Genomic DNA, 25340 nt, shown 5'->3' on the forward strand with positions numbered 1-25340 from the left:
AAACTGCATGATACTTTCAGGTAATGATCAGTACACTAAGGCGACTTGGTTCCCCAAATTTCGTTCTTCTAGGTTGAAGCGTTCATTTCCAGTAACAGTTTGAATTTTTAGGTTTCACTCTGTTTTCTCCTATATTGATAGATGTATTTGGAACTCTAAATCCAACACGGTTTGTGCTAGCTTCTTGAAACTTGACACAGTAAAGTAGTTTCACGTTCTATCTCTATGTTTTGTTTCCTCTTGATGTAGCCCTAAGCAGTGACTGGCGAGAAACACTTTCATGGAAAGGGGTTGCCAAGCTTCCAAAAATTACGAATCTCCAGAAATCTCAGCAAATATTTTTTCACCCAAACTAGATGATACTTTCAGGTAATGATCAGTACACTAAGGCGACTTGGTTCCCCAAATTTCGTTCTTCTATGTTGAAGCGTTCATTTCCAGTAACAGTTTGAATTTTTAGGTTTCACTCTGTTTTCTCCTATATTGATAGATGTATTTGGAACTCTAAATCCAACACGGTTTGTGCTAGCTTCTTGAAACTTGACACAGTAAAGTAGTTTCACAGTCTATCTCTATGTTTTGTTTCCTCTTGATGTAGCCCTAAGCAGTGACTGGCGAGAAACACTTTCATGGAAAGGGGTTGCCAAGCTTCCAAAAATTACGAATCTCCAGAAATCTCAGCAAATATTTTTTCACCCAAACTAGATGATACTTTCAGGTAATGATCAGTACACGAAGGCGACTTGGTTCCCCAAATTTCGTTCTTCTATGTTGAAGCGTTCATTTCCAGTAACAGTTTGAATTTTTAGGTTTCACTCTGTTTTCTCCTATATTGATAGATGTATTTGGAACTCTAAATCCAACACGGTTTGTGCTAGCTTCTTGAAACTTGACACAGTAAAGTAGTTTCACATTCTATCTCTATGTTTTGTTTCCTCTTGATGTAGCCCTAAGCAGTGACTGGCGAGAAACACTTTCATGGAAAGAGGTTGCCAACCTTCCAAAAATTACGAAACTCCAGAAATCTCAGCAAATATTTTTTCACCCAAACTAGATGATACTTTCAGGTAATGATCAGTACACGAAGGCGACTTGGTTCCCCAAATTTCGTTCTTCTATGTTGAAGCGTTCATTTCCAGTAACAGTTTGAATTTTTAGGTTTCACTCTGTTTTCTCCTATATTGATAAATGTATTTGGAACTCTAAATCCAAGACGGTTTGTGCTAGCTTCTTGAAACTTGACACAGTAAACTAGTTTCACGTTCTATCTCTATGTTTTATTTCCTCTTGATGTAGCCCTAAGCAGTGACTGGCGAGAAACACTTTCATGGAAAGGGGTTGCCAAGCTTCCAAAAATTACGAATCTCCAGAAATCTCAGCAAATATTTTTTCGACCAAACTAGATGATACTTTCAGGTAATGATCAGTACACTAAGGCGACTTGGTTCCCCAAATTTCGTTCTTCTATGTTGAAGCGTTCATTTCCAGTAACAGTTTGAATTTTTAGGTTTCACTCTGTTTTCTCCTATATTGATAGATGTATTTGGAACTCTAAATCCAACACGCTTTGTGCTAGCTTCTTGAAACTTGACACAGTAATGTAGTTTCACATTCTATCTCTATGTTTTGTTTCCTCTTGATGTAGCCCTAAGCAGTGACTGGCGAGAAACACTTTCATGGAAAGGGGTTGCCAAGCTTCCAACAATTACGAAACTCCAGAAATCTCAGCAAATATTTTTTCACCCAAACTGGATGATACTTTCAGGTAATGATCAGTACACGAAGGCGACTTGGTCCCCCAAATTTCGTTCTTCTATGTTGAAGCGTTCATTTCCAGTAACAGTTTGAATTTTTAGGTTTCACTCTGTTTTCTCCTATATTGATAGATGTATTTGGAACTCTAAATCCAACACGGTTTGTGCTAGCTTCTTGAAACTTGACACAGTAAAGTAGTTTCACATTCTATCTCTACGTTTTGTTTCCTATTGATGTAGCCCTAAGCAGTGACTGGCGAGAAACACTTTCATGGAAAGGGGTTGCCAAGCTTCCAAAAATTACGAATCTCCAGAAATCTCAGCAAATATTTTTTCACCCAAACTGCATGATACTTTCAGGTAATGATCAGTACACTAAGGCGACTTGGTTCCCCAAATTTCGTTCTTGTATGTTGAAGCGTTCATTTCCAGTAACAGTTTGAATTTTTAGGTTTCACTCTGTTTTCTCCTATATTGATAAATGTATTTGGAACTCTAAATCCAACACGGTTTGTGCTAGCTTCTTGAAACTTGACACAGTAAAGTAGTTTCACGTTCTATCTCTATGTTTTATTTCCTCTTGATGTAGCCCTAAGCAGTGACTGGCGAGAAACACTTTCATGGAAAGGGGTTGCCAAGCTTCCAAAAATTACGAATCTCCAGAAATCTCAGCAAATATTTTTTCACCCAAACTAGATGATACTTTCAGGTAATGATCAGTACACGAAGGCGACTTGGTTCCCCAAATTTCGTTCTTCTGTGCTGAAGCGTTCATTTCCAGTAACAGTTTGAATTTTTAGGTTTCACTCTGTTTTCTCCTATATTGATAGATGTATTTGGAACTCTAAATCCAAGACGGTTTGTGCTAGCTTCTTGAAACTTGACGCAGTAATGTAGTTTCCCATTCTATCTCTATGTTTTGTTTCCTCTTGATGTAGCCCTAAGCAGTGACTGGCGAGAAACACTTTCATGGAAAGGGGTTGCCAAGCTTCCAAAAATTACGAAACTCCAGAAATCTCAGCAAATATTTTTTCACCCAAACTGCATGATACTTTCAGGTAATGATCAGTACACGAAGGCGACTTGGTTCCCCAAATTTCGTTCTTCTATGTTGAAGCGTTCATTTCCAGTAACAGTTTGAATTTTTAGGTTTCACTCTGTTTTCTCCTATATTGATAAATGTATTTGGAACTCTAAATCCAAGACGGTTTGTGCTAGCTTCTTGAAACTTGACACAGTAAAGTAGTTTCACGTTCTATCTCTATGATTTGTTTCCTCTTGATGTAGCCCTAAGCAGTGACTGGCGAGAAACACTTTCATGGAAAGGGGTTGCCAAGCTTCCAAAAATTACGAATCTCCAGAAATCTCAGCAAATATTTTTTCACCCAAACTGCATGATACTTTCAGGTAATGATCAGTACACGAAGGCGACTTGGTTCCCCAAATTTCGTTCTTCTATGTTGAAGCGTTCATTTCCAGTAACAGTTTGAATTTTTAGGTTTCACTCTGTTTTCTCCTATATTGATAGATGTATTTGGAACTCTAAATCCAACACGGTTTGTGCTAGCTTCTTGAAACTTGACACAGTAAAGTAGTTTCACATTCTATCTCTATGTTTTGTTTCCTCTTGATGTAGCCCTAAGCAGTGACTGGCGAGAAACACTTTCATGGAAAGGGGTTGCCAAGCTTCCAAAAATTACAAAACTCCAGAAATCTCAGCAAATATTTTTTCACCCAAACTGCATGATACTTTCAGGTAATGATCAGTACACGAAGGCGACTTGGTTCCCCAAATTTCGTTCTTCTATGTTGAAGCGTTCATTTCCAGTAACAGTTTGAATTTTTAGGTTTCACTCTGTTTTCTCTTATATTGATAAATGTATTTGGAACTCTAAATCCAAGACGGTTTGTGCTAGCTTCTTGAAACTTGACACAGTAAAGTAGTTTCACGTTCTATCTCTATGTTTTATTTCCTCTTGATGTAGCCCTAAGCAGTGACTGGCGAGAAACACTTTCATGGAAAGGGGTTGCCAAGCTTCCAAAAATTACGAATCTCCAGAAATCTCAGCAAATATTTTTTCGACCAAACTAGATGATACTTTCAGGTAATGATCAGTACACTAAGGCGACTTGGTTCCCCAAATTTCGTTCTTCTATGTTGAAGCATTCATTTCCAGTAACAGTTTGAATTTTTAGGTTTCACTCTGTTTTCTCCTATATTGATAGATGTATTTGGAACTCTAAATCCAACACGCTTTGTGCTAGCTTCTTGAAACTTGACACAGTAATGTAGTTTCACATTCTATCTCTATGTTTTGTTTCCTCTTGATGTAGCCCTAAGCAGTGACTGGCGAGAAACACTTTCATGGAAAGGGGTTGCCAAGCTTCCAACAATTACGAAACTCCAGAAATCTCAGCAAATATTTTTTCACCCAAACTGGATGATACTTTCAGGTAATGATCAGTACACGAAGGCGACTTGGTCCCCCAAATTTCGTTCTTCTATGTTGAAGCGTTCATTTCCAGTAACAGTTTGAATTTTTAGGTTTCACTCTGTTTTCTCCTATATTGATAGATGTATTTGGAACTCTAAATCCAACACGGTTTGTGCTAGCTTCTTGAAACTTGACACAGTAAAGTAGTTTCACATTCTATCTCTACGTTTTGTTTCCTATTGATGTAGCCCTAAGCAGTGACTGGCGAGAAACACTTTCATGGAAAGGGGTTGCCAAGCTTCCAAAAATTACGAATCTCCAGAAATCTCAGCAAATATTTTTTCACCCAAACTGCATGATACTTTCAGGTAATGATCAGTACACTAAGGTGACTTGGTTCCCCAAATTTCGTTCTTGTATGTTGAAGCGTTCATTTCCAGTAACAGTTTGAATTTTTAGGTTTCACTCTGTTTTCTCCTATATTGATAAATGTATTTGGAACTCTAAATCCAACACGGTTTGTGCTAGCTTCTTGAAACTTGACACAGTAAAGTAGTTTCACGTTCTATCTCTATGTTTTATTTCCTCTTGATGTAGCCCTAAGCAGTGACTGGCGAGAAACACTTTCATGGAAAGGGGTTGCCAAGCTTCCAAAAATTACGAATCTCCAGAAATCTCAGCAAATATTTTTTCACCCAAACTAGATGATACTTTCAGGTAATGATCAGTACACGAAGGCGACTTGGTTCCCCAAATTTCGTTCTTCTGTGCTGAAGCGTTCATTTCCAGTAACAGTTTGAATTTTTAGGTTTCACTCTGTTTTCTCCTATATTGATAGATGTATTTCGAACTCTAAATCCAACACGGTTTGTGCTAGCTTCTTGAAACTTGACACAGTAAAGTAGTTTCACATTCTATCTCTATGTTTTGTTTCCTCTTGATGTAGCCCTAAGCAGTGACTGGCGAGAAACACTTTCATGGAAAGGGGTTGCCAAGCTTCCAAAAATTACAAAACTCCAGAAATCTCAGCAAATATTTTTTCACCCAAACTGCATGATACTTTCAGGTAATGATCAGTACACGAAGGCGACTTGGTTCCCCAAATTTCGTTCTTCTATGTTGAAGCGTTCATTTCCAGTAACAGTTTGAATTTTTAGGTTTCACTCTGTTTTCTCCTATATTGATAAATGTATTTGGAACTCTAAATCCAAGACGGTTTGTGCTAGCTTCTTGAAACTTGACACAGTAAAGTAGTTTCACGTTCTATCTCTATGTTTTATTTCCTCTTGATGTAGCCCTAAGCAGTGACTGGCGAGAAACACTTTCATGGAAAGGGGTTGCCAAGCTTCCAAAAATTACGAATCTCCAGAAATCTCAGCAAATATTTTTTCGACCAAACTAGATGATACTTTCAGGTAATGATCAGTACACTAAGGCGACTTGGTTCCCCAAATTTCGTTCTTCTATGTTGAAGCGTTCATTTCCAGTAACAGTTTGAATTTTTAGGTTTCACTCTGTTTTCTCCTATATTGATAGATGTATTTGGAACTCTAAATCCAACACGCTTTGTGCTAGCTTCTTGAAACTTGACACAGTAATGTAGTTTCACATTCTATCTCTATGTTTTGTTTCCTCTTGATGTAGCCCTAAGCAGTGACTGGCGAGAAACACTTTCATGGAAAGGGGTTGCCAAGCTTCCAAAAATTACGAAACTCCAGAAATCTCAGCAAATATTTTTTCACCCAAACTGCATGATACTTTCAGGTAATGATCAGTACACGAAGGCGACTTGGTTCCCCAAATTTCGTTCTTCTATGTTGAAGCGTTCATTTCCAGTAACAGTTTGAATTTTTAGGTTTCACTCTGTTTTCTCCTATATTGATAAATGTATTTGGAACTCTAAATCCAAGACGGTTTGTGCTAGCTTCTTGAAACTTGACACAGTAAAGTAGTTTCACGTTCTATCTCTATGTTTTGTTTCCTCTTGATGTAGCCCTAAGCAGTGACTGGCGAGAAACACTTTCATGGAAAGGGGTTGCCAAGCTTCCAAAAATTACGAATCTCCAGAAATCTCAGCAAATATTTTTTCACCCAAACTAGATGATACTTTCAGGTAATGATCAGTACACTAAGGCGACTTGGTTCCCCAAATTTCGTTCTTCTATGTTGAAGCGTTCATTTCCAGTAACAGTTTGAATTTTTAGGTTTCACTCTGTTTTCTCCTATATTGATAGATGTATTTGGAACTCTAAATCCAACACGGTTTGTGCTAGCTTCTTGAAACTTGACACAGTAAAGTAGTTTCACATTCTATCTCTATGTTTTGTTTCCTCTTGATGTAGCCCTAAGCAGTGACTGGCGAGAAACACTTTCATGGAAAGGGGTTGCCAAGCTTCCAAAAATTACGAAACTCCAGAAATCTCAGCAAATATTTTTTCACCCAAACTGCATGATACTTTCAGGTAATGATCAGTACACGAAGGCGACTTGGTTCCCCAAATTTCGTTCTTCTATGTTGAAGCGTTCATTTCCAGTAACAGTTTGAATTTTTAGGTTTCACTCTGTTTTCTCCTATATTGATAGATGTATTTGGAACTCTAAATCCAACACGGTTTGTGCTAGCTTCTTGAAACTTGACACAGTAAAGTAGTTTCACATTCTATCTCTATGTTTTGTTTCCTCTTGATGTAGCCCTAAGCAGTGACTGGCGAGAAACACTTTCATGGAAAGAGGTTGCCAAGCTTCCAAAAATTACGAAACTCCAGAAATCTCAGCAAATATTTTTTCACCCAAACTGCATGATACTTTCAGGTAATGATCAGTACACGAAGGCGACTTGGTTCCCCAAATTTCGTTCTTCTATGTTGAAGCGTTCATTTCCAGTAACAGTTTGAATTTTTAGGTTTCACTCTGTTTTCTCCTATATTGATAAATGTATTTGGAACTCTAAATCCAACACGGTTTGTGCTAGCTTCTTGAAACTTGACACAGTAAAGTAGTTTCACGTTCTATCTCTATGTTTTATTTCCTCTTGATGTAGCCCTAAGCAGTGACTGGCGAGAAACACTTTCATGGAAAGGGGTTGCCAAGCTTCCAAAAATTACGAATCTCCAGAAATCTCAGCAAATATTTTTTCACCCAAACTAGATGATACTTTCAGGTAATGATCAGTACACGAAGGCGACTTGGTTCCCCAAATTTCGTTCTTCTATGTTGAAGCGTTCATTTCCAGTAACAGTTTGAATTTTTAGGTTTCACTCTGTTTTCTCCTATATTGATAGATGTATTTGGAACTCTAAATCCAACACGGTTTGTGCTAGCTTCTTGAAACTTGACACAGTAAAGTAGTTTCACGTTCTATCTCTATGTTTTGTTTCCTCTTGATGTAGCCCTAAGCAGTGACTGGCGAGAAACACTTTCATGGAAAGGGGTTGCCAAGCTTCCAACAATTACGAAACTCCAGAAATCTCAGCAAATATTTTTTCACCCAAACTGCATGATACTTTCAGGTAATGATCAGTACACGAAGGCGACTTGGTTCCCCAAATTTCGTTCTTCTATGTTGAAGCGTTCATTTCCAGTAACAGTTTGAATTTTTAGGTTTCACTCTGTTTTCTCCTATATTGATAGATGTATTTGGAACTCTAAATCCAACACGGTTTGTGCTAGCTTCTTGAAACTTGACACAGTAAAGTAGTTTCACGTTCTATCTCTATGTTTTCTTTCCTCTTGATGTAGCCCTAAGCAGTGACTGGCGAGAAACACTTTCATGGAAAGGGGTTGCCAAGCTTCCAAAAATTACGAATCTCCAGAAATCTCAGCAAATATTTTTTCGACCAAACTAGATGATACTTTCAGGTAATGATCAGTACACTAAGGCGACTTGGTTCCCCAAATTTCGTTCTTCTATGTTGAAGCGTTCATTTCCAGTAACAGTTTGAATTTTTAGGTTTCACTCTGTTTTCTCCTATATTGATAGATGTATTTGGAACTCTAAATCCAACACGCTTTGTGCTAGCTTCTTGAAACTTGACACAGTAATGTAGTTTCACATTCTATCTCTATGTTTTGTTTCCTCTTGATGTAGCCCTAAGCAGTGACTGGCGAGAAACACTTTCATGGAAAGGGGTTGCCAAGCTTCCAACAATTACGAAACTCCAGAAATCTCAGCAAATATTTTTTCACCCAAACTGGATGATACTTTCAGGTAATGATCAGTACACGAAGGCGACTTGGTTCCCCAAATTTCGTTCTTCTATGTTGAAGCGTTCATTTCCAGTAACAGTTTGAATTTTTAGGTTTCACTCTGTTTTCTCCTATATTGATAGATGTATTTGGAACTCTAAATCCAACACGGTTTGTGCTAGCTTCTTGAAACTTGACACAGTAATGTAGTTTCACATTCTATCTCTATGTTTTGTTTCCTCTTGATGTAGCCCTAAGCAGTGACTGGCGAGGAACACTTTCATGGAAAGGGGTTGCCAAGCTTCCAAAAATTACGAAACTCCAGAAATCTCAGCAAATATGTTTTCACCCAAACTGCATGATACTTTCAGGTAATGATCAGTACACGAAGGCGACTTGGTTCCCCAAATTTCGTTCTTCTATGTTGAAGCGTTCATTTCCAGTAACAGTTTGAATTTTTAGGTTTCACTCTGTTTTCTCCTATATTGATAGATGTATTTGGAACTCTAAATCCAACACGGTTTGTGCTAGCTTCTTGAAACTTGACACAGTAATGTAGTTTCACATTCTATCTCTATGTTTTGTTTCCTCTTGATGTAGCCCTAAGCAGTGACTGGCGAGAAACACTTTCATGGAAAGGGGTTGCCAAGCTTCCAAAAATTACGAAACTCCAGAAATCTCAGTAAATATGTTTTCACCCAAACTGCATGATACTTTCAGGTAATGATCAGTACACGAAGGCGACTTGGTTCCCCAAATTTCGTTCTTCTATGTTGAAGCGTTCATTTCCAGTAACAGTTTGAATTTTTAGGTTTCACTCTGTTCTCTACTATATTGATAAATGTATTTGGAACTCTAAATCCACCACGGCTTGTGCTAGCTTCTTGAAACTTGACACAGTAATGTAGTTTCACGTTCTATCTCTATGTTTTGTTTCCTCTTGATGTAGCCCTAAGCAGTGACTGGCGAGAAACACTTTCATGGAAAGGGGTTGCCAAGCTTCCAAAAATTACGAAACTCCAGAAATCTCAGCAAATATGTTTTCACCCAAACTGCATGATACTTTCAGGTAATGATCAGTACACGAAGGCGACTTGGTTCCCCAAATTTCGTTCTTCTATGTTGAAGCGTTCATTTCCAGTAACAGTTTGAATTTTTAGGTTTCACTCTGTTTTCTCCTATATTGATAAATGTATTTGGAACTCTAAATCCAACACGGTTTGTGCTAGCTTCTTGAAACTTGACAGAGTAAAGTAGTTTCACGTTCTATCTCTATGTTTTATTTCCACTTGATGTAGCCCTAAGCAGTGACTGGCGAGAAACACTTTCATGGAAAGGCGTTGCCAAGCTTCCAAAAATTACGAATCTCCAGAAATCTCAGCAAATATTTTTTCACCCAAACTAGATGATACTTTCAGGTAATGATCAGTACACTAAGGCGACTTGGTTCCCCAAATTTCGTTCTTCTATGTTGAAGCGTTCATTTCCAGTAACAGTTTGAATTTTTAGGTTTCACTCTGTTTTCTCCTATATTGATAGATGTATTTGGAACTCTAAATCCAACACGGTTTGTGCTAGCTTCTTGAAACTTGACACAGTAAAGTAGTTTCACAGTCTATCTCTATGTTTTGTTTCCTCTTGATGTAGCCCTAAGCAGTGACTGGCGAGAAACACTTTCATGGAAAGGGGTTGCCAAGCTTCCAAAAATTACGAATCTCCAGAAATCTCAGCAAATATTTTTTCGACCAAACTAGATGATACTTTCAGGTAATGATCAGTACACTAAGGCGACTTGGTTCCCCAAATTTCGTTCTTCTATGTTGAAGCGTTCATTTCCAGTAACAGTTTGAATTTTTAGGTTTCACTCTGTTTTCTCCTATATTGATAGATGTATTTGGAACTCTAAATCCAACACGGTTTGTGCTAGCTTCTTGAAACTTGACACAGTAATGTAGTTTCACATTCTATCTCTATGTTTTGTTTCCTCTTGATGTAGCCCTAAGCAGTGACTGGCGAGAAACACTTTCATGGAAAGGGGTTGCCAAGCTTCCAAAAATTACGAATCTCCAGAAATCTCAGCAAATATTTTTTCACCCAAACTGGATGATACTTTCAGGTAATGATCAGTACACGAAGGCGACTTGGTTCCCCAAATTTCGTTCTTCTATGTTGAAGCGTTCATTTCCAGTAACAGTTTGAATTTTTAGGTTTCACTCTGTTTTCTCCTATATTGATAGATGTATTTGGAACTCTAAATCCAACACGGTTTGTGCTAGCTTCTTGAAACTTGACACAGTAATGTAGTTTCACATTCTATCTCTATGTTTTGTTTCCTCTTGATGTAGCCCTAAGCAGTGACTGGCGAGAAACACTTTCATGGAAAGGGGTTGCCAAGCTTCCAAAAATTACGAATCTCCAGAAATCTCAGCAAATATGTTTTCACCCAAACTGCATGATACTTTCAGGTAATGATCAGTACACGAAGGCGACTTGGTTCCCCAAATTTCGTTCTTCTATGTTGAAGCGTTCATTTCCAGTAACAGTTTGAATTTTTAGGTTTCACTCTGTTTTCTCCTATATTGATAAATGTATTTGGAACTCTAAATCCAAGACGGTTTGTGCTAGCTTCTTGAAACTTGACACAGTAAAGTAGTTTCACGTTCTATCTCTATGTTTTATTTCCACTTGATGTAGCCCTAAGCAGTGACTGGCGAGAAACACTTTCATGGAAAGGCGTTGCCAAGCTTCCAAAAATTACGAATCTCCAGAAATCTCAGCAAATATTTTTTCACCCAAACTAGATGATACTTTCAGGTAATGATCAGTACACTAAGGCGACTTGGTTCCCCAAATTTCGTTCTTCTATGTTGAAGCGTTCATTTCCAGTAACAGTTTGAATTTTTAGGTTTCACTCTGTTTTCTCCTATATTGATAGATGTATTTGGAACTCTAAATCCAACACGGTTTGTGCTAGCTTCTTGAAACTTGACACAGTAAAGTAGTTTCACGTTCTATCTCTATGTTTTATTTCCTCTTGATGTAGCCCTAAGCAGTGACTGGCGAGAAACACTTTCATGGAAAGGGGTTGCCAAGCTTCCAAAAATTACGAATCTCCAGAAATCTCAGCAAATATTTTTTCACCCAAACTAGATGATACTTTCAGGTAATGATCAGTACACGAAGGCGACTTGGTTCCCCAAATTTCGTTCTTCTGTGCTGAAGCGTTCATTTCCAGTAACAGTTTGAATTTTTAGGTTTCACTCTGTTTTCTCCTATATTGATAGATGTATTTGGAACTCTAAATCCAAGACGGTTTGTGCTAGCTTCTTGAAACTTGACGCAGTAATGTAGTTTCCCATTCTATCTCTATGTTTTGTTTCCTCTTGATGTAGCCCTAAGCAGTGACTGGCGAGAAACACTTTCATGGAAAGGGGTTGCCAAGCTTCCAAAAATTACGAAACTCCAGAAATCTCAGCAAATATTTTTTCACCCAAACTGCATGATACTTTCAGGTAATGATCAGTACACGAAGGCGACTTGGTTCCCCAAATTTCGTTCTTCTATGTTGAAGCGTTCATTTCCAGTAACAGTTTGAATTTTTAGGTTTCACTCTGTTTTCTCCTATATTGATAAATGTATTTGGAACTCTAAATCCAAGACGGTTTGTGCTAGCTTCTTGAAACTTGACACAGTAAAGTAGTTTCACGTTCTATCTCTATGATTTGTTTCCTCTTGATGTAGCCCTAAGCAGTGACTGGCGAGAAACACTTTCATGGAAAGGGGTTGCCAAGCTTCCAAAAATTACGAATCTCCAGAAATCTCAGCAAATATTTTTTCACCCAAACTGCATGATACTTTCAGGTAATGATCAGTACACGAAGGCGACTTGGTTCCCCAAATTTCGTTCTTCTATGTTGAAGCGTTCATTTCCAGTAACAGTTTGAATTTTTAGGTTTCACTCTGTTTTCTCCTATATTGATAGATGTATTTGGAACTCTAAATCCAACACGGTTTGTGCTAGCTTCTTGAAACTTGACACAGTAAAGTAGTTTCACATTCTATCTCTATGTTTTGTTTCCTCTTGATGTAGCCCTAAGCAGTGACTGGCGAGAAACACTTTCATGGAAAGGGGTTGCCAAGCTTCCAAAAATTACAAAACTCCAGAAATCTCAGCAAATATTTTTTCACCCAAACTGCATGATACTTTCAGGTAATGATCAGTACACGAAGGCGACTTGGTTCCCCAAATTTCGTTCTTCTATGTTGAAGCGTTCATTTCCAGTAACAGTTTGAATTTTTAGGTTTCACTCTGTTTTCTCTTATATTGATAAATGTATTTGGAACTCTAAATCCAAGACGGTTTGTGCTAGCTTCTTGAAACTTGACACAGTAAAGTAGTTTCACGTTCTATCTCTATGTTTTATTTCCTCTTGATGTAGCCCTAAGCAGTGACTGGCGAGAAACACTTTCATGGAAAGGGGTTGCCAAGCTTCCAAAAATTACGAATCTCCAGAAATCTCAGCAAATATTTTTTCGACCAAACTAGATGATACTTTCAGGTAATGATCAGTACACTAAGGCGACTTGGTTCCCCAAATTTCGTTCTTCTATGTTGAAGCATTCATTTCCAGTAACAGTTTGAATTTTTAGGTTTCACTCTGTTTTCTCCTATATTGATAGATGTATTTGGAACTCTAAATCCAACACGCTTTGTGCTAGCTTCTTGAAACTTGACACAGTAATGTAGTTTCACATTCTATCTCTATGTTTTGTTTCCTCTTGATGTAGCCCTAAGCAGTGACTGGCGAGAAACACTTTCATGGAAAGGGGTTGCCAAGCTTCCAACAATTACGAAACTCCAGAAATCTCAGCAAATATTTTTTCACCCAAACTGGATGATACTTTCAGGTAATGATCAGTACACGAAGGCGACTTGGTCCCCCAAATTTCGTTCTTCTATGTTGAAGCGTTCATTTCCAGTAACAGTTTGAATTTTTAGGTTTCACTCTGTTTTCTCCTATATTGATAGATGTATTTGGAACTCTAAATCCAACACGGTTTGTGCTAGCTTCTTGAAACTTGACACAGTAAAGTAGTTTCACATTCTATCTCTACGTTTTGTTTCCTATTGATGTAGCCCTAAGCAGTGACTGGCGAGAAACACTTTCATGGAAAGGGGTTGCCAAGCTTCCAAAAATTACGAATCTCCAGAAATCTCAGCAAATATTTTTTCACCCAAACTGCATGATACTTTCAGGTAATGATCAGTACACTAAGGTGACTTGGTTCCCCAAATTTCGTTCTTGTATGTTGAAGCGTTCATTTCCAGTAACAGTTTGAATTTTTAGGTTTCACTCTGTTTTCTCCTATATTGATAAATGTATTTGGAACTCTAAATCCAACACGGTTTGTGCTAGCTTCTTGAAACTTGACACAGTAAAGTAGTTTCACGTTCTATCTCTATGTTTTATTTCCTCTTGATGTAGCCCTAAGCAGTGACTGGCGAGAAACACTTTCATGGAAAGGGGTTGCCAAGCTTCCAAAAATTACGAATCTCCAGAAATCTCAGCAAATATTTTTTCACCCAAACTAGATGATACTTTCAGGTAATGATCAGTACACGAAGGCGACTTGGTTCCCCAAATTTCGTTCTTCTGTGCTGAAGCGTTCATTTCCAGTAACAGTTTGAATTTTTAGGTTTCACTCTGTTTTCTCCTATATTGATAGATGTATTTCGAACTCTAAATCCAACACGGTTTGTGCTAGCTTCTTGAAACTTGACACAGTAAAGTAGTTTCACATTCTATCTCTATGTTTTGTTTCCTCTTGATGTAGCCCTAAGCAGTGACTGGCGAGAAACACTTTCATGGAAAGGGGTTGCCAAGCTTCCAAAAATTACAAAACTCCAGAAATCTCAGCAAATATTTTTTCACCCAAACTGCATGATACTTTCAGGTAATGATCAGTACACGAAGGCGACTTGGTTCCCCAAATTTCGTTCTTCTATGTTGAAGCGTTCATTTCCAGTAACAGTTTGAATTTTTAGGTTTCACTCTGTTTTCTCCTATATTGATAAATGTATTTGGAACTCTAAATCCAAGACGGTTTGTGCTAGCTTCTTGAAACTTGACACAGTAAAGTAGTTTCACGTTCTATCTCTATGTTTTATTTCCTCTTGATGTAGCCCTAAGCAGTGACTGGCGAGAAACACTTTCATGGAAAGGGGTTGCCAAGCTTCCAAAAATTACGAATCTCCAGAAATCTCAGCAAATATTTTTTCGACCAAACTAGATGATACTTTCAGGTAATGATCAGTACACTAAGGCGACTTGGTTCCCCAAATTTCGTTCTTCTATGTTGAAGCGTTCATTTCCAGTAACAGTTTGAATTTTTAGGTTTCACTCTGTTTTCTCCTATATTGATAGATGTATTTGGAACTCTAAATCCAACACGCTTTGTGCTAGCTTCTTGAAACTTGACACAGTAATGTAGTTTCACATTCTATCTCTATGTTTTGTTTCCTCTTGATGTAGCCCTAAGCAGTGACTGGCGAGAAACACTTTCATGGAAAGGGGTTGCCAAGCTTCCAAAAATTACGAAACTCCAGAAATCTCAGCAAATATTTTTTCACCCAAACTGCATGATACTTTCAGGTAATGATCAGTACACGAAGGCGACTTGGTTCCCCAAATTTCGTTCTTCTATGTTGAAGCGTTCATTTCCAGTAACAGTTTGAATTTTTAGGTTTCACTCTGTTTTCTCCTATATTGATAAATGTATTTGGAACTCTAAATCCAAGACGGTTTGTGCTAGCTTCTTGAAACTTGACACAGTAAAGTAGTTTCACGTTCTATCTCTATGTTTTGTTTCCTCTTGATGTAGCCCTAAGCAGTGACTGGCGAGAAACACTTTCATGGAAAGGGGTTGCCAAGCTTCCAAAAATTACGAATCTCCAGAAATCTCAGCAAATATTTTTTCACCCAAACTAGATGATACTTTCAGGTAATGATCAGTACACTAAGGCGACTTGGTTCCCCAAATTTCGTTCTTCTATGTTGAAGCGTTCATTTCCAGTAACAGTTTGAATTTTTAGGTTTCACTCTGTTTTCTCCTATATTGATAGATGTATTTGGAACTCTAAATCCAACACGGTTTGTGCTAGCTTCTTGAAACTTGACACAGTAAAGTAGTTTCACATTCTATCTCTATGTTTTGTTTCCTCTTGATGTAGCCCTAAGCAGTGACTGGCGAGAAACACTTTCATGGAAAGGGGTTGCCAAGCTTCCAAAAATTACGAAACTCCAGAAATCTCAGCAAATATTTTTTCACCCAAACTGCATGATACTTTCAGGTAATGATCAGTACACGAAGGCGACTTGGTTCCCCAAATTTCGTTCTTCTATGTTGAAGCGTTCATTTCCAGTAACAGTTTGAATTTTTAGGTTTCACTCTGTTTTCTCCTATATTGATAGATGTATTTGGAACTCTAAATCCAACACGGTTTGTGCTAGCTTCTTGAAACTTGACACAGTAAAGTAGTTTCACATTCTATCTCTATGTTTTGTTTCCTCTTGATGTAGCCCTAAGCAGTGACTGGCGAGAAACACTTTCATGGAAAGAGGTTGCCAAGCTTCCAAAAATTACGAAACTCCAGAAATCTCAGCAAATATTTTTTCACCCAAACTGCATGATACTTTCAGGTAATGATCAGTACACGAAGGCGACTTGGTTCCCCAAATTTCGTTCTTCTATGTTGAAGCGTTCATTTCCAGTAACAGTTTGAATTTTTAGGTTTCACTCTGTTTTCTCCTATATTGATAGATGTATTTGGAACTCTAAATCCAACACGCTTTGTGCTAGCTTCTTGAAACTTGACACAGTAATGTAGTTTCACATTCTATCTCTATGTTTTGTTTCCTCTTGATGTAGCCCTAAGCAGTGACTGGCGAGAAACACTTTCATGGAAAGGGGTTGCCAAGCTTCCAACAATTACGAAACTCCAGAAATCTCAGCAAATATTTTTTCACCCAAACTGGATGATACTTTCAGGTAATGATCAGTACACGAAGGCGACTTGGTCCCCCAAATTTCGTTCTTCTATGTTGAAGCGTTCATTTCCAGTAACAGTTTGAATTTTTAGGTTTCACTCTGTTTTCTCCTATATTGATAGATGTATTTGGAACTCTAAATCCAACACGGTTTGTGCTAGCTTCTTGAAACTTGACACAGTAAAGTAGTTTCACATTCTATCTCTACGTTTTGTTTCCTATTGATGTAGCCCTAAGCAGTGACTGGCGAGAAACACTTTCATGGAAAGGGGTTGCCAAGCTTCCAAAAATTACGAATCTCCAGAAATCTCAGCAAATATTTTTTCACCCAAACTGCATGATACTTTCAGGTAATGATCAGTACACTAAGGCGACTTGGTTCCCCAAATTTCGTTCTTGTATGTTGAAGCGTTCATTTCCAGTAACAGTTTGAATTTTTAGGTTTCACTCTGTTTTCTCCTATATTGATAAATGTATTTGGAACTCTAAATCCAACACGGTTTGTGCTAGCTTCTTGAAACTTGACACAGTAAAGTAGTTTCACGTTCTATCTCTATGTTTTATTTCCTCTTGATGTAGCCCTAAGCAGTGACTGGCGAGAAACACTTTCATGGAAAGGGGTTGCCAAGCTTCCAAAAATTACGAATCTCCAGAAATCTCAGCAAATATTTTTTCACCCAAACTAGATGATACTTTCAGGTAATGATCAGTACACGAAGGCGACTTGGTTCCCCAAATTTCGTTCTTCTGTGCTGAAGCGTTCATTTCCAGTAACAGTTTGAATTTTTAGGTTTCACTCTGTTTTCTCCTATATTGATAGATGTATTTGGAACTCTAAATCCAAGACGGTTTGTGCTAGCTTCTTGAAACTTGACGCAGTAATGTAGTTTCCCATTCTATCTCTATGTTTTGTTTCCTCTTGATGTAGCCCTAAGCAGTGACTGGCGAGAAACACTTTCATGGAAAGGGGTTGCCAAGCTTCCAAAAATTACGAAACTCCAGAAATCTCAGCAAATATTTTTTCACCCAAACTGCATGATACTTTCAGGTAATGATCAGTACACGAAGGCGACTTGGTTCCCCAAATTTCGTTCTTCTATGTTGAAGCGTTCATTTCCAGTAACAGTTTGAATTTTTAGGTTTCACTCTGTTTTCTCCTATATTGATAAATGTATTTGGAACTCTAAATCCAAGACGGTTTGTGCTAGCTTCTTGAAACTTGACACAGTAAAGTAGTTTCACGTTCTATCTCTATGATTTGTTTCCTCTTGATGTAGCCCTAAGCAGTGACTGGCGAGAAACACTTTCATGGAAAGGGGTTGCCAAGCTTCCAAAAATTACGAATCTCCAGAAATCTCAGCAAATATTTTTTCACCCAAACTGCATGATACTTTCAGGTAATGATCAGTACACGAAGGCGACTTGGTTCCCCAAATTTCGTTCTTCTATGTTGAAGCGTTCATTTCCAGTAACAGTTTGAATTTTTAGGTTTCACTCTGTTTTCTCCTATATTGATAGATGTATTTGGAACTCTAAATCCAACACGGTTTGTGCTAGCTTCTTGAAACTTGACACAGTAAAGTAGTTTCACATTCTATCTCTATGTTTTGTTTCCTCTTGATGTAGCCCTAAGCAGTGACTGGCGAGAAACACTTTCATGGAAAGGGGTTGCCAAGCTTCCAAAAATTACAAAACTCCAGAAATCTCAGCAAATATTTTTTCACCCAAACTGCATGATACTTTCAGGTAATGATCAGTACACGAAGGCGACTTGGTTCCCCAAATTTCGTTCTTCTATGTTGAAGCGTTCATTTCCAGTAACAGTTTGAATTTTTAGGTTTCACTCTGTTTTCTCTTATATTGATAAATGTATTTGGAACTCTAAATCCAAGACGGTTTGTGCTAGCTTCTTGAAACTTGACACAGTAAAGTAGTTTCACGTTCTATCTCTATGTTTTATTTCCTCTTGATGTAGCCCTAAGCAGTGACTGGCGAGAAACACTTTCATGGAAAGGGGTTGCCAAGCTTCCAAAAATTACGAATCTCCAGAAATCTCAGCAAATATTTTTTCGACCAAACTAGATGATACTTTCAGGTAATGATCAGTACACTAAGGCGACTTGGTTCCCCAAATTTCGTTCTTCTATGTTGAAGCATTCATTTCCAGTAACAGTTTGAATTTTTAGGTTTCACTCTGTTTTCTCCTATATTGATAGATGTATTTGGAACTCTAAATCCAACACGCTTTGTGCTAGCTTCTTGAAACTTGACACAGTAATGTAGTTTCACATTCTATCTCTATGTTTTGTTTCCTCTTGATGTAGCCCTAAGCAGTGACTGGCGAGAAACACTTTCATGGAAAGGGGTTGCCAAGCTTCCAACAATTACGAAACTCCAGAAATCTCAGCAAATATTTTTTCACCCAAACTGGATGATACTTTCAGGTAATGATCAGTACACGAAGGCGACTTGGTCCCCCAAATTTCGTTCTTCTATGTTGAAGCGTTCATTTCCAGTAACAGTTTGAATTTTTAGGTTTCACTCTGTTTTCTCCTATATTGATAGATGTATTTGGAACTCTAAATCCAACACGGTTTGTGCTAGCTTCTTGAAACTTGACACAGTAAAGTAGTTTCACATTCTATCTCTACGTTTTGTTTCCTATTGATGTAGCCCTAAGCAGTGACTGGCGAGAAACACTTTCATGGAAAGGGGTTGCCAAGCTTCCAAAAATTACGAATCTCCAGAAATCTCAGCAAATATTTTTTCACCCAAACTGCATGATACTTTCAGGTAATGATCAGTACACTAAGGTGACTTGGTTCCCCAAATTTCGTTCTTGTATGTTGAAGCGTTCATTTCCAGTAACAGTTTGAATTTTTAGGTTTCACTCTGTTTTCTCCTATATTGATAAATGTATTTGGAACTCTAAATCCAACACGGTTTGTGCTAGCTTCTTGAAACTTGACACAGTAAAGTAGTTTCACGTTCTATCTCTATGTTTTATTTCCTCTTGATGTAGCCCTAAGCAGTGACTGGCGAGAAACACTTTCATGGAAAGGGGTTGCCAAGCTTCCAAAAATTACGAATCTCCAGAAATCTCAGCAAATATTTTTTCACCCAAACTAGATGATACTTTCAGGTAATGATCAGTACACGAAGGCGACTTGGTTCCCCAAATTTCGTTCTTCTGTGCTGAAGCGTTCATTTCCAGTAACAGTTTGAATTTTTAGGTTTCACTCTGTTTTCTCCTATATTGATAGATGTATTTCGAACTCTAAATCCAACACGGTTTGTGCTAGCTTCTTGAAACTTGACACAGTAAAGTAGTTTCACATTCTATCTCTATGTTTTGTTTCCTCTTGATGTAGCCCTAAGCAGTGACTGGCGAGAAACACTTTCATGGAAAGGGGTTGCCAAGCTTCCAAAAATTACAAAACTCCAGAAATCTCAGCAAATATTTTTTCACCCAAACTGCATGATACTTTCAGGTAATGATCAGTACACGAAGGCGACTTGGTTCCCCAAATTTCGTTCTTCTATGTTGAAGCGTTCATTTCCAGTAACAGTTTGAATTTTTAGGTTTCACTCTGTTTTCTCCTATATTGATAAATGTATTTGGAACTCTAAATCCAAGACGGTTTGTGCTAGCTTCTTGAAACTTGACACAGTAAAGTAGTTTCACGTTCTATCTCTATGTTTTATTTCCTCTTGATGTAGCCCTAAGCAGTGACTGGCGAGAAACACTTTCATGGAAAGGGGTTGCCAAGCTTCCAAAAATTACGAATCTCCAGAAATCTCAGCAAATATTTTTTCGACCAAACTAGATGATACTTTCAGGTAATGATCAGTACACTAAGGCGACTTGGTTCCCCAAATTTCGTTCTTCTATGTTGAAGCGTTCATTTCCAGTAACAGTTTGAATTTTTAGGTTTCACTCTGTTTTCTCCTATATTGATAGATGTATTTGGAACTCTAAATCCAACACGCTTTGTGCTAGCTTCTTGAAACTTGACACAGTAATGTAGTTTCACATTCTATCTCTATGTTTTGTTTCCTCTTGATGTAGCCCTAAGCAGTGACTGGCGAGAAACACTTTCATGGAAAGGGGTTGCCAAGCTTCCAAAAATTACGAAACTCCAGAAATCTCAGCAAATATTTTTTCACCCAAACTGCATGATACTTTCAGGTAATGATCAGTACACGAAGGCGACTTGGTTCCCCAAATTTCGTTCTTCTATGTTGAAGCGTTCATTTCCAGTAACAGTTTGAATTTTTAGGTTTCACTCTGTTTTCTCCTATATTGATAAATGTATTTGGAACTCTAAATCCAAGACGGTTTGTGCTAGCTTCTTGAAACTTGACACAGTAAAGTAGTTTCACGTTCTATCTCTATGTTTTGTTTCCTCTTGATGTAGCCCTAAGCAGTGACTGGCGAGAAACACTTTCATGGAAAGGGGTTGCCAAGCTTCCAAAAATTACGAATCTCCAGAAATCTCAGCAAATATTTTTTCACCCAAACTAGATGATACTTTCAGGTAATGATCAGTACACTAAGGCGACTTGGTTCCCCAAATTTCGTTCTTCTATGTTGAAGCGTTCATTTCCAGTAACAGTTTGAATTTTTAGGTTTCACTCTGTTTTCTCCTATATTGATAGATGTATTTGGAACTCTAAATCCAACACGGTTTGTGCTAGCTTCTTGAAACTTGACACAGTAAAGTAGTTTCACATTCTATCTCTATGTTTTGTTTCCTCTTGATGTAGCCCTAAGCAGTGACTGGCGAGAAACACTTTCATGGAAAGGGGTTGCCAAGCTTCCAAAAATTACGAAACTCCAGAAATCTCAGCAAATATTTTTTCACCCAAACTGCATGATACTTTCAGGTAATGATCAGTACACGAAGGCGACTTGGTTCCCCAAATTTCGTTCTTCTATGTTGAAGCGTTCATTTCCAGTAACAGTTTGAATTTTTAGGTTTCACTCTGTTTTCTCCTATATTGATAGATGTATTTGGAACTCTAAATCCAACACGGTTTGTGCTAGCTTCTTGAAACTTGACACAGTAAAGTAGTTTCACATTCTATCTCTATGTTTTGTTTCCTCTTGATGTAGCCCTAAGCAGTGACTGGCGAGAAACACTTTCATGGAAAGAGGTTGCCAAGCTTCCAAAAATTACGAAACTCCAGAAATCTCAGCAAATATTTTTTCACCCAAACTGCATGATACTTTCAGGTAATGATCAGTACACGAAGGCGACTTGGTTCCCCAAATTTCGTTCTTCTATGTTGAAGCGTTCATTTCCAGTAACAGTTTGAATTTTTAGGTTTCACTCTGTTTTCTCCTATATTGATAAATGTATTTGGAACTCTAAATCCAACACGGTTTGTGCTAGCTTCTTGAAACTTGACACAGTAAAGTAGTTTCACGTTCTATCTCTATGTTTTATTTCCTCTTGATGTAGCCCTAAGCAGTGACTGGCGAGAAACACTTTCATGGAAAGGGGTTGCCAAGCTTCCAAAAATTACGAATCTCCAGAAATCTCAGCAAATATTTTTTCACCCAAACTAGATGATACTTTCAGGTAATGATCAGTACACGAAGGCGACTTGGTTCCCCAAATTTCGTTCTTCTATGTTGAAGCGTTCATTTCCAGTAACAGTTTGAATTTTTAGGTTTCACTCTGTTTTCTCCTATATTGATAGATGTATTTGGAACTCTAAATCCAACACGGTTTGTGCTAGCTTCTTGAAACTTGACACAGTAAAGTAGTTTCACGTTCTATCTCTATGTTTTGTTTCCTCTTGATGTAGCCCTAAGCAGTGACTGGCGAGAAACACTTTCATGGAAAGGGGTTGCCAAGCTTCCAACAATTACGAAACTCCAGAAATCTCAGCAAATATTTTTTCACCCAAACTGCATGATACTTTCAGGTAATGATCAGTACACGAAGGCGACTTGGTTCCCCAAATTTCGTTCTTCTATGTTGAAGCGTTCATTTCCAGTAACAGTTTGAATTTTTAGGTTTCACTCTGTTTTCTCCTATATTGATAGATGTATTTGGAACTCTAAATCCAACACGGTTTGTGCTAGCTTCTTGAAACTTGACACAGTAAAGTAGTTTCACGTTCTATCTCTATGTTTTCTTTCCTCTTGATGTAGCCCTAAGCAGTGACTGGCGAGAAACACTTTCATGGAAAGGGGTTGCCAAGCTTCCAAAAATTACGAATCTCCAGAAATCTCAGCAAATATTTTTTCGACCAAACTAGATGATACTTTCAGGTAATGATCAGTACACTAAGGCGACTTGGTTCCCCAAATTTCGTTCTTCTATGTTGAAGCGTTCATTTCCAGTAACAGTTTGAATTTTTAGGTTTCACTCTGTTTTCTCCTATATTGATAGATGTATTTGGAACTCTAAATCCAACACGCTTTGTGCTAGCTTCTTGAAACTTGACACAGTAATGTAGTTTCACATTCTATCTCTATGTTTTGTTTCCTCTTGATGTAGCCCTAAGCAGTGACTGGCGAGAAACACTTTCATGGAAAGGGGTTGCCAAGCTTCCAACAATTACGAAACTCCAGAAATCTCAGCAAATATTTTTTCACCCAAACTGGATGATACTTTCAGGTAATGATCAGTACACGAAGGCGACTTGGTTCCCCAAATTTCGTTCTTCTATGTTGAAGCGTTCATTTCCAGTAACAGTTTGAATTTTTAGGTTTCACTCTGTTTTCTCCTATATTGATAGATGTATTTGGAACTCTAAATCCAACACGGTTTGTGCTAGCTTCTTGAAACTTGACACAGTAATGTAGTTTCACATTCTATCTCTATGTTTTGTTTCCTCTTGATGTAGCCCTAAGCAGTGACTGGCGAGGAACACTTTCATGGAAAGGGGTTGCCAAGCTTCCAAAAATTACGAAACTCCAGAAATCTCAGCAAATATGTTTTCACCCAAACTGCATGATACTTTCAGGTAATGATCAGTACACGAAGGCGACTTGGTTCCCCAAATTTCGTTCTTCTATGTTGAAGCGTTCATTTCCAGTAACAGTTTGAATTTTTAGGTTTCACTCTGTTTTCTCCTATATTGATAGATGTATTTGGAACTCTAAATCCAACACGGTTTGTGCTAGCTTCTTGAAACTTGACACAGTAATGTAGTTTCACATTCTATCTCTATGTTTTGTTTCCTCTTGATGTAGCCCTAAGCAGTGACTGGCGAGAAACACTTTCATGGAAAGGGGTTGCCAAGCTTCCAAAAATTACGAAACTCCAGAAATCTCAGTAAATATGTTTTCACCCAAACTGCATGATACTTTCAGGTAATGATCAGTACACGAAGGCGACTTGGTTCCCCAAATTTCGTTCTTCTATGTTGAAGCGTTCATTTCCAGTAACAGTTTGAATTTTTAGGTTTCACTCTGTTCTCTACTATATTGATAAATGTATTTGGAACTCTAAATCCACCACGGCTTGTGCTAGCTTCTTGAAACTTGACACAGTAATGTAGTTTCACGTTCTATCTCTATGTTTTGTTTCCTCTTGATGTAGCCCTAAGCAGTGACTGGCGAGAAACACTTTCATGGAAAGGGGTTGCCAAGCTTCCAAAAATTACGAAACTCCAGAAATCTCAGCAAATATGTTTTCACCCAAACTGCATGATACTTTCAGGTAATGATCAGTACACGAAGGCGACTTGGTTCCCCAAATTTCGTTCTTCTATGTTGAAGCGTTCATTTCCAGTAACAGTTTGAATTTTTAGGTTTCACTCTGTTTTCTCCTATATTGATAAATGTATTTGGAACTCTAAATCCAACACGGTTTGTGCTAGCTTCTTGAAACTTGACAGAGTAAAGTAGTTTCACGTTCTATCTCTATGTTTTATTTCCACTTGATGTAGCCCTAAGCAGTGACTGGCGAGAAACACTTTCATGGAAAGGCGTTGCCAAGCTTCCAAAAATTACGAATCTCCAGAAATCTCAGCAAATATTTTTTCACCCAAACTAGATGATACTTTCAGGTAATGATCAGTACACTAAGGCGACTTGGTTCCCCAAATTTCGTTCTTCTATGTTGAAGCGTTCATTTCCAGTAACAGTTTGAATTTTTAGGTTTCACTCTGTTTTCTCCTATATTGATAGATGTATTTGGAACTCTAAATCCAACACGGTTTGTGCTAGCTTCTTGAAACTTGACACAGTAAAGTAGTTTCACAGTCTATCTCTATGTTTTGTTTCCTCTTGATGTAGCCCTAAGCAGTGACTGGCGAGAAACACTTTCATGGAAAGGGGTTGCCAAGCTTCCAAAAATTACGAATCTCCAGAAATCTCAGCAAATATTTTTTCGACCAAACTAGATGATACTTTCAGGTAATGATCAGTACACTAAGGCGACTTGGTTCCCCAAATTTCGTTCTTCTATGTTGAAGCGTTCATTTCCAGTAACAGTTTGAATTTTTAGGTTTCACTCTGTTTTCTCCTATATTGATAGATGTATTTGGAACTCTAAATCCAACACGGTTTGTGCTAGCTTCTTGAAACTTGACACAGTAATGTAGTTTCACATTCTATCTCTATGTTTTGTTTCCTCTTGATGTAGCCCTAAGCAGTGACTGGCGAGAAACACTTTCATGGAAAGGGGTTGCCAAGCTTCCAAAAATTACGAATCTCCAGAAATCTCAGCAAATATTTTTTCACCCAAACTGGATGATACTTTCAGGTAATGATCAGTACACGAAGGCGACTTGGTTCCCCAAATTTCGTTCTTCTATGTTGAAGCGTTCATTTCCAGTAACAGTTTGAATTTTTAGGTTTCACTCTGTTTTCTCCTATATTGATAGATGTATTTGGAACTCTAAATCCAACACGGTTTGTGCTAGCTTCTTGAAACTTGACACAGTAATGTAGTTTC

This window comes from Spermophilus citellus, assembly GCF_964194105.1.
Source record: "Spermophilus citellus genome assembly, chromosome: X".
Taxonomy (NCBI): domain Eukaryota; kingdom Metazoa; phylum Chordata; class Mammalia; order Rodentia; family Sciuridae; genus Spermophilus; species Spermophilus citellus.